The following is a 16,140-nucleotide window of genomic DNA, read 5'->3' on the forward strand; positions in this document are numbered from 1 at the left end:
TCACGGTACTAAAGGTTGGTTCCCTCATTAATCGTTTACCGAACGTTGAGTGCAACCGTGAGTGCCTTTATGCAAATGATCAAGTAAATGCATCAAGTGGAACAATGTAACTATTTATGCGGTCCCACGATCCTCAACCATAACCGATGCTGGATGCAGGTGCTACTGAATGCAATTATCGTTTTAATAAAGTTTTATTTAAGTGCGTTTTTGTTATATTATGTCTTTTATGATAGTATTTTACATTGAAAGTACAAAAATGTTTTTATAAAGACTAGTATAAAAATGTCACTAACTTAAATTTAGTTATATGAGCATCGTGCAATCCCGGTGAAAAATATTTTGCTCTACATTTTGGTGTCATATTATGTACCTAGTTTTCACGTATGTGGGATCTTAAATGACATTTAAATATGAACGTATATAGCGCCAGAAAGCGGCAGTCACCGCCTATAATGAATGACAAGCAATTATCGTTTAATCTGTCCCAAATATTCTTCAATGAGCACAGACATCGTATAACAGAAGAACGAGACGCTCCTCGTAAACCGCTCTCTTAGTAATTCCTCGCTACTTTTACGACTCTGAAAAGAAAAACAGCTGACATTGCATGTTTTTATTTCGAAATCAGCATGGCAGCCGTGTACAAAAGGTATATGAACAAAAAAATATGTACACAATTTATTTTGCCACCTACGGTGTTTACTACGTCCCTTGGCGCCGAAGGAAGGGAAATATTATTTTATTTTACCTGCTTTTCTGTTGTATCTCCTTTATTATTTAAAGGGGAGGGTGGTTTTGTACACAGACGTGAAACAACACCAGACCTGTGTTGAATGAGAGATCAGATTAGGTTGATCAATTTATTCTTCAGTAAATTGTGAAGCGTGCAAACGTTGTAAATGCGTTGCGGAATGCTGGTAACATGTTATATGGGAGTGTGTTCAGTTTTAATACGAGGTTTGTTTACCTTATTGTTGTTTTGAATTGTAAAAGAAGTTTCTGCTTTAACGCGATCGTTTAAATATAACGGGATTGTGTTTGACAAGTTATGGTTTTAAACTTTAAACAGAAACTTTTTTTTTAAATAGTTTCTCTTTAAATTGTGATGCAGGTACTAATAATAACCCGAACTTCTAAGACAATAAGTTCATTTATTGATACAAAAAAACTATGTTTGAACCATATATCGCAGCAATGCCCGACCCAGAAATCGAACCTCATAATCAGCAGTTGGATACACTACCGACCGCGGAACTGGACCTTTATCTTTGATATTTCCCAAAATCGTATTTAATTCGGACCAAACAAACTGTTGAACAACACATTAAAATGTAAACGATTTGATCGTAGCTTATTAATTTGGAGGCAATAATTGAATGATGAACTATTAAGGAATAATTAATTCGCGATTGTGCAACGTGTTACAGAGAATACTCTATCAATTCTCATTAACGATGTAAGGAGTGATTAAGGTATTAGATGCAATACCGCGGTAACTATAAATTCTGCCTTTACTCTCTAGGTACATACAGTAGGTAATTTTCTACAAACGGTACTATTCACTGTCGAAAAGTAGATATTTAAAATGTTTTGCAAAATTAGTACTTACGGCTCCCGCTAGGGGCGCTGATCAGTTTTCCATATACAATTTATCGGTGGCCTCTAACCAATAGAAGTAAAAAATTATCCGTCTGATACTTACTCAATTTTTTTTTATATCATGTACTTACAAAGACGTCTAGTTCATACATAAATAACAACACAGCTTTTTCCTGTAGAAGAACAAAGAAAAAAAAGACCAAAGAACGTCACGTTCTCTTAGGTCAAAATCCTTTAAACAGTAATTAACATTCGCAATATTGCTAAAGTTTACTTTAAATTGGTGCAGCTGACTAACTAAGCTAACCGAATATTTAAGACAACGCTCTCTCTTCCAAGCTATGAATCCCATATGTTTAAGATGAACTATCAAATAAATTTAGTTAGCAACAAATTAACGTGATCAGTAATACTTTTCACAGGAAGGTTTTGCAGCGCAGCCTGTGTGACGCACTTAATTTATGCTCAGTAAATTTATTATTGCAGAACCGAGCCAACACAACCGCAGAAAGAGTTATTCTGGCTATAAATAAAAGAAAAAGTTCTGTTTATTGTTATACTACGCATTTGTTTTAAATTAATGGATTTAATGAACAGATTTAGTTTTCAATTTATTTCTCTAATAACTGTTTGAGGATTGAGACATAATTTCGTACGTATCTTAATATTTATACTCTGTCTTATTATTATCAAAGAAACTATATTTTGAAATGATAGTACTTTGAAGCTTTGACACTAAAGTTAGTTCAGTGCAACTCAATCAACTGAAGTAATGCCACTAGAAGTTTCTCATAATATATAATGTAAATATTCGGTTTATTACTGTATAAGTAATATCAATTCCCTCATCAAATGCATAACATGCTTATATTCTGTGCTATATTATGTAGTCCATTTGCTGACAACCATTCGATCGTAACATTATATTGTAATCGACAAACATTTCGTACACACTGTTTCAACACTCAATCAAACATCAACGTTTCCACTGAAACGCTTTCAATAAAACACTAGAAATATATTCAGTTAGATTTCCCAGGCTCAGCTCAAAAGCACGCAACGCAAGTTAATATGATAATAGGTATAAACCGTATGATCTGGAGCTTAGAACGCGAAGGCTTTGTTCGGAATGTTGACGTTTAATCTTCTCTTAGAATAACGTGGAAGGGAACTAGGGAATGCACGCGGCCATTTCTCCAAGGGAAATAAATAAGAGTAGGGGAAGAGCTCACTTTGTACAAATTGCAATAGTATACCTCTTTACTACGAACTCGCCTCCTCAGCGGTGATAAAGAACGACTACGCTCTTGAATTGTACTTCAAAAAGTTCCGAATTCCGAGATAATTGTGTCTAATTGCATTAGTTCATGAAGTTTCCTGTGACGCTGCCCGGACGGTGGTGTGGCCAAACGTTCTCAAGAACGGAAACATTGGCATTTCATACAACTTCGCAGTTTGCTTCATTAGTAATGCAAGCGGTCCGGTAATTAAGATTTCGTGTTCAACTCTCCTTGTAATAATGAGTTGAAATACATATGCTAATATTATAGCACTGTTCGCTCGCATAGATTTTCTTGAAAAAGAACTAGCTCTCATCCTTCCTCAGGGTGTTGCCAAACAAGTTTGTTCCGAATCGCTTCTTCAGTTGAGCCTGTAAGTATAATGGACAGATAAACACATAGCTTGTTTTTACATATTATTGTCGTAGATTATTTCGTATTCATAATTTCTCATAATACTTTTCTTCAGGATATAATCAAAAACAAGTTTAGTTTTAAAGGTAACAAGGTATACTAACAAGCTTTTACAAGCTACTAAATTTTCCATTACAAATGCAAACCTTACGAGGGCTCAACACGTTTAGGTTAGACGAACATTCGGAGTTCGGGGTATTTTGTACGGATTCACATAGTAACAGATTTATACGTTCATGGGGTTTACAATCAGAAGTCAGCCGATCCTAACCCAACACATTTTAGTACTAGTTTGTTAGCTGTTCAAGGTTATCCAGTATAGCGATTTTCTTCAGCCAAAATTATGATAATATTAAGATATCGAGTGTTGGACATTTGAAACGTGCTGCAAAATTAATTTTTAGTGCGCCAGCTAGAGATGCTAATCAAATTTTCATATAATATTTTTCTATAGCTAGCCAGTTTTTAACAGTCGAGAGTAGTATACCTTCAGTGGCCAAAAATATTGTTTTGTATTATCTCGACAATTATAGTATCTTGTACGGATTTAAATAAACATTGTGTGGACACAGTACTCCGGTGCTTGAAGCGGAAGTCTCAGATCAAGGTCCTAAATTCTGATGATTAAGTGTATTAGAGTCGCTCGGACAAAGTTTTTAGTTAAAGTGCATTTGGAAGTTAACATAAATTTATAAACTCCGTAGCATTTACTTAAGTAACGTGGCATCGTTGTCTAGGCATGGACCTACGCTACGATGAGTAAGTTAAAAGGTATCTAGTGGTAAAAGCAAAACAGTTTGTCACTAACCATTCAAACTAGGTCTTTTGCAGTGATTATATAATATATAATAATACCTCGGAAAAGTTAAAATTGTAATCATCTAAATAATGAATTAGTTATATTATCAACAACATCACAATCAAATTTTGTATTACCCTCAATTCACGGCTGCATTGAATCTGCACATTCCTATCATTCTCACAGTGTACGAAACAAACATCCAATTTTATTCGGAACACAAAATAAAAACAACGAAACTGCAGATGAAATACAACGAAACTTCTCAAAACAATTTAATCAAAGAAACTTGGAACTCTGTATCCAATATTTCATCTATGTTTAAAAACTCTCTACGTTTACCGATGGCACGGTTCAGTATTCGATTCAATATCGCCGCGGTACCGTCAGGTAATCCTATAAACCAGCACGAAAATGTTCTCTTTTAGGAACTTCATAATACCTTTATATTCTTCCGTGGCATCGGCGAGTGTACGCCCGATATAGTTATTGATAATACTTTGGATCAAAAGGATATCAGAACGGCATTATTAACTGATATTTTTGTTATAAAGAGCACGCCATGTGATTCGGTTTTCCTTATGAGTTCTAAAGTATATAAACACAATAATCTTTATCCCTTAGGCGGCTTTGTTAGATGTGGAGTGAAGGAGCGGGGGTGGGAGAACACGGTGCTCATCTTACTCGAATGAATTGTGACTTTGATTCTCATTTGTGAGAGGTACATATATTATAATGTTTATACGTTTTTTGTGCTATTGTTTTTTAAATAAATTTTTCAAATAGATTTCCTGTTACTTTAAAATAATAAGTACCTAGGTAATTGAGCTAAGGTTAGTATTTAAAAGACAATATTGAAAATCGGACCAGGCAATACATTTAAGAACGACGGAACAATTATAATACGTAAAGCAAATAAGATAAACATATTACAATTAAGGCTGGAATATTTAACCCATTATCTTAAAAAAAAAACATAAAAAGCACTGTGCTCGAAAACAATACCCGATTCCAATGACAACCATCCGAAACTTCGGGGGCTCCAAATCGAGCTGAAAACAGGCTTAAGCCGTTAAGCTATCCGAGTGCAGTAGTGTTTCCTTTCCTTTTAAACTCGCAACACGGTCTGAGAGTAATCTCTTCAAGGGGATAAAGAAACCATGAGAATTTAAAAGTATGAGGTGGTATTAGATTCGTGTCGGTCTCGGGAGGAACGAATACTTGGTAAGAAATGAAAAATACTAGGAAACTGCCACTTGCAATAACTGCACTTATCAAGTAGCCAGTTTGTCTTCTCGTTTACTTTTTAGTTTATATTTTTTGTATTATTTTTTTCTAATAAAGTGAAAATTTTACAGAAAGTTTGGTAGATAAAAAGTTTGGTCGACCAAAAACATTGCATTTCGTGATGGCATTTTGAAAAATAAACAATAAATTTAAATAACTAAAGTCTGACAATAAAGGTCAGACCGAAAATAAGGAGGACTGTAATTTTTTAAAGTTGATATATTCCTACTACGATATTTCTGTATCTAGAACTGACTGAATATTTAAAGCAAAAACGTTTCGTAACAATATTTATCAAGTAATTTTATGTCAACAATTTAAAAATAAACGTGTACTTTAGCTTTAAAACCTGACTACCTTGAACAAAGCTGCCTTAATTATATAAAGAGTAAAAAACATCCTCGCAAAAGGCAGCGAGTTGAAAAGGAAATTACACACTAACATATATTTATACAAAATGTGAGATAACTTTGTACTACGATACTGGCTACTTTGTGCACACTTTATTCTTATAAAGTCATTTGACAATAGCCGCTTTTATTTTATTTCTAAATTATGTAAATTTATATTTTTAGATCAATAGTTCGGGGTCCTATAGAAACATGTAAGCATAGGTAAGAGATAATTATGATCATGAGTGGGCAGGAGTTTCTTGCCAGCTCTTCTCATTGGCCCTACCTTCCGAACTGACGGTAAATTCACTATTTGTAACATTGACTACTATCATAAGTGTTTCATGTGACCTGAGTGTGTGTTCATTTGACCTAAATTAATAAACAATTTGACCTAAATGAACGAAACATAAAGATAAAATTTCGTAGCTATGAGTTCTAATAAGCTTCTAAAGAAATGGTATGAGTCCATCTTAGACTTGGCCAGTGTCATACCAGCGCACAACAGTAAAAGAATAATTGGTACATTACTTATTTTAACACTTCATATAATATTATATAATCTATCAACTATTGCTGATCTACGCCTTGGCTTTTAATTGCTCAAAAATAAGCCTAAAAGTCAAAAAAATCTTGTGGGATGTACACTTTTTTCAATCTGCTATCAGTCTATTTTAATTATCAAAGCATTTCTATAATGTTTGAACTTGAGCCCACTTCCGTCTTCCAAAAATAATATCACACAAAAATATTCCATTTCGTTCCCTACCCCATTATAGAGCAATCAGTCAAAGATAAAGGAACGAAAGGAAGTTAAAATTAAATCATCGACATTATAAGGTAATATATTTTCATTCAACATTTATAAATGAGGATTTAAAAGTGCCCCTCCAAATTACCGTTTAATTTTACTTAATTTAAGAGACAGTATAAATTTAGAGAGTATAGGGCAGAAATACTCTATGCATATTATTTTTATACTATCACCTAAGTGAATGATTTTAAATTTGACTTTAGTATTTTGCTCTCTTTTCGATTTTTTTAACCCGTTACTGGCCCACTACTAGGCAAGAATCTATCTTCCCAGGGGAGGGATAAGCCTCGAATCCACCAGCACCAAATTGATTTAACCGGAAACCTCCGAATTACTACAAAATAAATTTGATTAAAAATAATTATAAAAAATGTTTCAAGAAAGTAATTTTATATGTTTACGAGGACAATACAAAAGTATCAAGAGTTTAAAGTCACGCTGCAAGTCTTCCTCAAGTTTTTTCTTTATTTGTTTGACAGGATATTAGAGCTTTCTTTCAAAGGAATGCAAGAAGAAAAGTGTCGTTGTTGATGCCCTACTTTTTCTTCTAAAATACTTTATTGAAATATGCAAACAGATTTAAATGCTGAGTTTACTAAATAGAAGAATATATGCAACGATTTCTGTCATAATTTAAAGTAATTCTTTAAGCCAGTACCAATTTTCCAGATGTAACATCGAGTATGCAAAATATTGTAACATTTACAATATTTTTCATACTCAAACATATTTCTATCTCGCTAACTTTACATAATAATACCTCACAAGGAATGCTCGTAGTAGCAACAAAATTATGTTTATTTTCTAGTAGAGTGCCCTAGCACTCTGCGTTATTATAATAGTAGCTTTTACCCGCGACTTCGTCCACGTGAATAGATTTTCCAGTATAAAAGCATACGATGTTATTAATATAAGGCTATTAACTCTATCTGTACCCGTACTTGTACCTGGCGTGATTGAGTAACAAACATGAAGTCAAAATCCAAACTTTTGCATTTATATCGCATGTAAGGACTGAAATTACTGAGATACACTTACTAACCACCTAAAGAATTTGTATGATCAGCAGATAGCAATTGCAGTTTCAATATTTTTTATTTGTGTTAATTGGCAACTTTGTAAATATTATAAAACCATCGTAAGTGGATTATCACATTACCTTTTTTAACTAAAAATCTAAAACTAATCTAATTAAAACTCTAGGATAGACTTCAGGAACTTAAAACAAAACGATTACTCTAAACCGTAAACCACTAGTCCGGAATGCAAGATTTCTTCCTAAGTCGGCGCAGTTTTTCCCAAGAATAAATTCTTCCAACTGTAATAGCTTAAGATGTCTCCCTACAGAGCAATCTTAGTAGTTATTCGTAGTTTTCGCCTCAGGGTACAGTTGTATTGTACAAACTTAGTATTTAGGATCCTACGTGTTAATTCGAAACACGAACTACACGTACTGCGAATATACCGATCAGATCAAACTTGTTCTAAAGTTATTACATACGGAAATGTAGAACAAAATATTATTGTATTATTATGAATTATTAACTTTCGCTATGATTACATACCTGGATTATTGCGCCTTCAGTGAAAGAATGACTTGAAACAAAATTTCGGTTTTATTAACTTCTAAGCTTTGTTTAAATTAAATTTGAGTTTCCAAAATCTATCACAATTTGCGAAAACATGAAACCAAATATTGATTAATATAGCGTAACAGTTAACGAATATCAAAATCGAAACAAAACTTTGGATTAACAAAACATATTCCGCTTATGCCTTTATTGTGCTAAAACTGTGTTATGTGTGCTTGAACATACAAACTAATTATAATTACATACAAAACATACTCGAGGGTTGTATGACATCGTGTATGAATTTGAATGAAGCAGGGGATGTTTGTAAGGAGCGTGCAAGTGGTGTATTTCTCTATCTACACCTATGGAACAAGGGGAAAATTAATTTACGTATTAAACAAGACATTGCAACCGTTTTCCTGTCTCTTGAATTGGTACGTTATTTTGTTAAAATACATTAGCAAATAAAACGTGCACCAAACGATCGCAAACCTAGAAACAAATAAACTGGAACATCCCTAATAGTCACAAAACTTAAAACATTTACAAATGTCTGTTACAGATTTAAAGTCAAACATAGCAATTCTGAAATAACGGAACGCGAACGTTTATTCACAACACAGTAATTTCAAAACTAAGCATTTATTTGCTTCCCGCAAATTTAATAGTGAAAACCCACATACGCTCACAATAAATTCGAACGGGTGTAATGCGGTAGAATGGTAATAGATAGTACCACCTGTCACGGGAGCATGAAGTAACGGCAATGCGAATGCCCGATAGTTCATACCCTCTCGACGTTCATTCATTTCATTCACCGCAGGAATACGTGTGTAGTAAGAGTATTAGTACGTACTTATAACTTAACTGTTTTGAATAACGTTGTCTGAATATGTATGTGTATGTTCTTGCATTCTGGTGCTCCTGTTTTGGTTGCACTTGGGTTTGTAGACTTGCTACGCTTGCGTAGCTATTTCGTAGCAAGACGTAGCATGTTTTGCTACGCCGTAGCATGTAGTAAGTAGATTTACCTTGTAATGCAAGATCATTTTTATACATATACGAAAAAGTTACAGACAGAGATTTTTATTTTATTACTATGATTGAAAATAAAAAATATGTCTGAGTGTAAATAGAAAATAAAGCCCCAAAACTAATATTATCAAAATTCCTTAGTCACAAAACATCAAATATTTATTTAATTTATTTAAAACTAAGCAAAATCAGTAAAGAGTATATATTATCAACAGAGCATTAATTTAATTGGAGCGTCCATCGCCAGTCAAAAATATTACACTATTACAGTATCTGTAAGCAGCTTTTTGTATTTACAGTTCACCTCGAAGTTCCTCGGAAATGGGGCAAAGCTTAATGGCCGAAGAGCATAAATACAACAACAATTTATTCGCCATTGCTCATTGTAGGTACACTGTTTATCTGCACTTACTGTCAAGCGTCGCTTTGAGTGGCGCAAATGCAATTAGCGTCGACGCTAACTGTTCAAGCATCCCGTTCTGAATTAAATAAAAATGATTTGTTTTTTTTTGTTTGTTGGTTATTTTAATGGAATAACTGCAGTTTTTATGAGATTATTGTTTTACAGATATAAATTTCATTACACTAATGTAAAGAAATTTTATGAAATAAAAACCTTAATGCGCATCTGGCTAGCGTGGTGGACTCAAGGCCTTACCACTCCCCCTCGTTTGGGAGTAGACCCTTGCCCTGCAGTGGGACGGAAATGCTTTACAAAAAAAACCTTTAATTTTTTTATGAAAACAGTTTGTCACATTTTTTTTATTTTAAACAAGAAAGTTATTTGAACCGTTAAATCAACATAACATTTAACATAACTTAATGGAATCGACTTACATAAAATTAATTTATTATTTCAAAATAAAAATAATATTTCTGTTTAAACTCTATCAAAATATATAAATAGGTAATTTCTTGTAAATTATTGGAAAAGTAATAACAACTTCATTCATATTCACATCACCTATAGAGTTTAAAATGTAAAATGAAATATTCACTCAAAGTCCGAGAGGTCACATAAAATAAAGTGCTCTGGTAAAAACGTTCTATTAAAATTTCATAAAAACTTTTAAATAAAACCTCCTAACAAATGGTTTCCATTACAAGTCTAATATCGTGGCCGCTTTCATTTCTCATAGCTTTATTCTTTTGCGAGAAAGGATCCCTGAATTTCTAGATTTCTAGGTTATATGAACCGATGACCTAGTTCCTACTTCGTTAGTACTCTGATTTATGGGTCTTTTGTATTAATATACTTTCAATATTACTGCAACTTAGTATTTTTTTTATTTCAGTTCAGCTGCTCAAAATATTAAATTTATTTTACCTACCTTAAGTTATGCTTTACAATTGCATATATTTCCAGCATGTATACATCAATATTATATTTGACATGTACACGGTGGATAAATATAAAAAGCCACGAAGGGAAATTACTTATAACATACACTATTTTAAAATAATCGTGTGCATTCAAAGATTTTTGATAAAGTAGTTCACTAAAAAGAGATCGAACTCAGTAAAATTAAGAGGTCGGCTCTCTCCGTTACCCATTAGTTTTACTGCACTGCGTGATATGAGATAATGATATTCCTTATACATACAACAACATGCAACGCGTATATTTAAAAGGTATATTTGTGTTTGGGTTTCATAAAAGTATCAACGTCACTACGATCAAAATGCAGGGGCTGATTAAAAAATACTTTTACGCTGCTCAATATTAAAATGTAATTTCAAAATAAACTTTAAAATTTTATTGTCATCGTTAGGTGTATTGTTCCATAATATCTATTAATCCCAAACGGGCCATTTGTTTGGAAATTTAGTTGGTATTTTAAATTACGCTCTAAATAATCCAGAGCGGCTCAAACACTGAATTTATAGTCACCAAAGTAAAGTCATTAAATAGTGATTTTTTACGCAACTAATTATAATAAAGTGCTTTGAACATCGGCTTTTTACGTCACAGCAAAATACAACCAATATGAACAGTATTTTTATAAAAAATACTGCCTTTTTACAATAATAATAATAACTGGTTTTCACTAAAACAATGCAATTTTATGATTTTATACGTTTGATTTCACGGAATAAAAAATCGACTACATAGTGTTGAAGCCTTTTTGAACAAAAGGCCGTTCATAGAAATGTATTAATAAATTCTGACATGAACTATTGACAAAAAGTTAATCCTGATTAGAAGATTAACGCGTATTTCAATTCAATTCGAACGTGGGTATATTTATTGTTGTCTATAAAAATTCTGTTCAGTTCCAAAAAAGCGCCAATGTGTAGAGATTCTGCGAATTTTTCTATCCGCTGCATTTTTTAATATTTTTGGTAAAAAAACAAAAACTATAAACAAACTCAATCAATAAGGCGATTACGACTTTCTGATATTAAAATGTTACTAACTTTCCAATATTCAGAGTAAAAAATTTTAATAGTTGCACTTTTATACTATTCTATAAAACTTTTCCCATTTTCCTCTTAAAATAAGCAAATTAAATATTATTTCCTTATATCGTGTTCAGAAGTAGGCACTCATCTTAAAACACAACACTATTTCTTTCCTAAATGAAAAGAGCAATAAGAATGCCGCTTAGTTCGAACAGGGGCTTATTCAGTGTCCGTCGACCTCTTTAATTTAGGGCACAAGTAATAAAATGTTGTAAGTACGTAAGTAGCCTGACGCTTGGCAGAAAAAAGGAAAAGTGGAAAACAACTGACACGTATTACGTTTTCATTCATTAATCAGCTTAACGTAAACGTAAAAGTTTTGGGTTTATCGCGGTTTTGTTTTTGTGAATGTTTGAAGGTGATTTTGAATGTTGCTTTTTTGGTGTTGATTTATGTGCAATAAATTAAGTTTAGCGTTTAACAGCTTACCTTCTTATTCATAAAAATATATGAAATTATGAAAGGCTTATAAAGAGTTTTGTTTCTTTCACTCCTTAGCTAAATTAAAAAGAGAAAACATATTATAGCAGTCTTTTAACTAAAATTGGTTTATAGTGTGTTTATGAATAAGAGGGTTAGTATATAGCTCAATTTTTAACTTCTGTTTTATCAAATCTTTAGCTGTAGGCAACAATAATTTGTATACGAACCTGAGAAGTGTAAATAAACGATTAAATTTATCGTAGCCAACATTTTTTAAACGGTGTATCTACTTCAATGTAATCTCAATCTGACCTTTTAACCCAAAATCCTACACACGATCTAAAACCAGCGCAGATAATCTTGTTATCAAAGCAAATAACCCATTTCCAATAACATCAAACACGTCGATATTCAATTAAACCAGTTGACACAAAGTACAAAGGATGTATTACCACAATCATCGTAATCGAGTGTCGCAGTTCACTTGGGTATAATAATTATCATGTGAACGCTGGCCCCGGTGGGAGTGATCCCTGCCAGGATTAGTTGCGGTACAGCCCGGGGAAACTACGATAGTCCCGCGCCCCGTAAATCCACGATACCCACAGGCGACCCATTCTTTTTGTCGCGTTGTATTGCTTTTACAAACTTTCTGCGTTACAGTGATATAAAATGCGATATTTTTGTTCGTAATGCCTTTATTGTCTAGTCTAGCTTTTACTTAGGCAATAAAGAAAGTATGTGATAAAAGTTTTTTCGGTGTATGTGTAGTTATGATACATGGCATTTTTAAGTTATTAATATTTAGAAGGTTTTAGTTTGCATTTTCAGTTAATCGTAAATAACTGAACAATATTAGTTTAATGACTGCACAAACCCTCCTTCCTCCTCCTTACAACGCCTTGCTCCCAAGTGTCAATGTCAGCCGATAAAAGTTTACACTGATTACACCTAAACATATAAAATTACTTGTTAGTTATAAATAAACAACTTTTTGTATCCACATAATCAAGAGAAAAGAGATAAAGTTGTCTTCAAGAACGTTCCCATAATAATAATATACAATTGTTACAATATAGGAAAAGTTTGGGAGCCAATATAATAAGTAAGTATGATATAAGCTTTGTCTTCGTTTCTGTTATGAGGTAACTACGCCAATGAGGAATAGGGAAGGGTCAAAGGTAAGTTTTATTACGTTTTGATTGTATTTGATGTACGCAAGAGCTTCTTAACGAGTGAAGCGTTGTTACTAGAATACATTGTTATTTTATTTTGATTTGTAATAAAATAGTACGAGTACGTTTGTTGGCTTACAAAATTAACGTTGCATTATTTCAAATCCAAATCAAGACTTAGACGTAGTAATATTTTGCGGGGACACTTACTTATATACAAACAACGGATTCAAAGTGCAACCGGACACGAAACTACTATGAGTGAAATTCAAATATTCTGTAGCTTGATTCTCTACTACTATCGACTCCCGTCAACCGACCTGTCATCGAGAAATTTTGTATGAAAATCTGATCAGCGCCTCTGTCGGGCGTCGTAGGAAATGTTTTGGCAGTACATTCTAAATGTCAAAATTTCGATAGCTAGCCGGTTGTCGGTAGTCGACAGTGGTAGAGAATCGAGGTACTGTACCTCGATTCTCTACTACTATCGACTACCGACATCCGAAATGTCATCGAGAAATTTTGTATGAAAATCTGATCAGCGCCTCTGACGGGTGTCGTAGGAAACATTTTGGCAGTACATTCTAAATGTCAAATTTCGATAGCTAGTCGGTTGTCGGTAGTCGATAGTGGTAGAGAATCGACGTACTGTTCTATTTGGGAATCGAACTGTCGACACCCGCGTGCAGTAGCGTCTTGTAGCCTCCTACCTTGACCACTACGCAGACATCGTCGTTGCAGTTATTCAATTACTTATGTTAAAATTTGTTATTCTTAAACACCAATTTGTGTTGGTAAATGTATCAGTAGCTAAGGGAACTAACTTATTAAATTATACTGTGGATCAAATTTTGATCCAGGAAAGAAAATACTGTGTTACTTATAATTTATTTAATCAGGTCTTGATTGATTTACACACATTCTAATTTTTCTGATTCACATTCTAATACACTAATTTTTCTTTTCAAAGATAAAAGATTCTGTTTAAATACTATCACTAATCTTATATCTAAACAAATATAAATATCGTCTGAACATATATAGACTGCAAACATATGAAAGCTTTAGACGTTCGCTTGTATTTACCTCTTAGTTCCCAGGTATATTCTAGCTAGATGTAATTATCGAGCGAGACGTTATTCACTAAGTCTCAACGTATTGGTTTAGACGCTAAGCTGATTTGCCTTTTGCTTTACCTGGAAGATATGTAGAAGACTGTTGAGTCTTATGAAATGTTATGAAAGGAAGCAATGCAATATTTGACAGGAATCTATGATAGTTTTATTTTAAGTAAAGGTCTTTAATTGGTATAAAACATCGGTATTATCGGTATATATCTTTGATTTTTGAAATTATGATTAAGTAAATAATATACAAGGGACTGAAAGGCGTAAATTCCTTGCAATGTTGTCTTCAAATAAGTTAAATTGAAAAGCTAATAAAGCTTGTATAATTGATTACACATACTTTACAATATTAAATCAACAATTAGGGACTTTCTATATTTAATACAGTTTGCACAATATTATTTGCACTTTTGGTACCTATCAAATGTAACTTTAAATTGACTTTACAAAACAAAAGTCGAATTAATTTGCAATACTACGTTATAGCATACAAGAACATACTCAACAAAACTAATCTAACAATCTATTATAACTTTGTCTAAGTCCAATTTAGTTACAATTATTTCAATATTGGCATACATAACGAAGCATTTTCTTCGTAACAAATACAGTCAGAATCTATAATTCTGTACTTTACTTACTAATATTATAAAGCTGAACAGTTTGTTTGTTTGATTGTTTGTTTGTTTGAACGCGTTAATCTCGGAAACTACTGGTCCGATTTGAAAAATTATTTCATTGTTAGATAGCCCATTAATCGAGGAAGGCTATGCTATAGGCTATATATCATCACGCTACGACCAATAGAAGCAGAGTACCAGTAAAAAATGTTACAAAAACGGGGAAAATTATGACCCATTCTCTCTTATGTGACGTTAGCGAAGTTTTGCGGGTCAGCTAGTCAGAAATATGTATGCACTACCACATTTTCAAAAGCATTCTAACTAATGGAAAATTACTACTGTATATAAACTCCTAACGGCCGGTTTCTGAGTACATTTTGCGATAGTTTATCTATTTTTTAGCGTATTTTTATATGATTTAAAGGCTATTGAATAGATAGCTGCCGTTACATGTGCCTCAGACACCGAGAGTTAATAATTTTTACAAAAACTGCCCATTGGACCCATTGCAATAATTAAATTTATATTTTCATACAAAAAAGTCTCATTAACATGCAACAGTGTATATGTTACTGTAAAAGCCCGAACTGTGGTAAATCCTAAGATTTTCCGGTAAAACCTAAGATTTACCAACTCTCAATGGTAAAAGTCCGAACAAGCCAGAGTTTAAAAAGTATGTTACGATATATAAAAAAATCCTCCGTCATAACTATGTTTATAACTATTTCACGGTATAATTATATACTGTGACATAGTTATAAAGAAGGAGTTTTGGGCATAGCGACATGGGTAGGTTAGGTTAGAAGGCTAAGGTGGGAGCTTTGCTTCGCTCGCTCCCACCTTAGCCTTCGTGGTTATTTTTTTTTAACCGCCCAGAAGGAGGAGCCCCGCTTCGCGGGGCTCCTCCGGCGACATCTCGATATCATCAAGTAAATATAGGTAAAAGTTCGAAATAAAAGAATTGTTCGGACTTTTACCATTGCGAGTTGGTAAATCTTAGGTTATACCGGAAAATCTTAGGATTTACCACCGTTCGGGCTTTAACAGTAACATATACATATTTCTGACTCTGACTGTACAACCGAAGGCAGTAAGACCCTTCTTAGAACTTCACTATCGCATTTGTAAAACC

At 33.2% G+C, this 16,140-nt stretch overlaps 1 protein-coding gene across 1 annotated transcript in view; it reads right to left on the reverse strand.

Annotated features, from left to right (window-relative positions):
• Nucleotides 1-16,140, reverse strand: part of LOC142974958 (cysteine proteinase-like) — a 289,518-nt gene that overhangs the window by 182,731 nt on the left and 90,647 nt on the right. The gene's annotated exons all lie outside the window — the stretch shown is intronic.

The sequence above is a fragment of the Anticarsia gemmatalis genome, chromosome 8, assembly GCF_050436995.1.
Source record: "Anticarsia gemmatalis isolate Benzon Research Colony breed Stoneville strain chromosome 8, ilAntGemm2 primary, whole genome shotgun sequence".
In the NCBI taxonomy this organism is placed as follows: Eukaryota; Metazoa; Arthropoda; class Insecta; order Lepidoptera; family Erebidae; genus Anticarsia; species Anticarsia gemmatalis.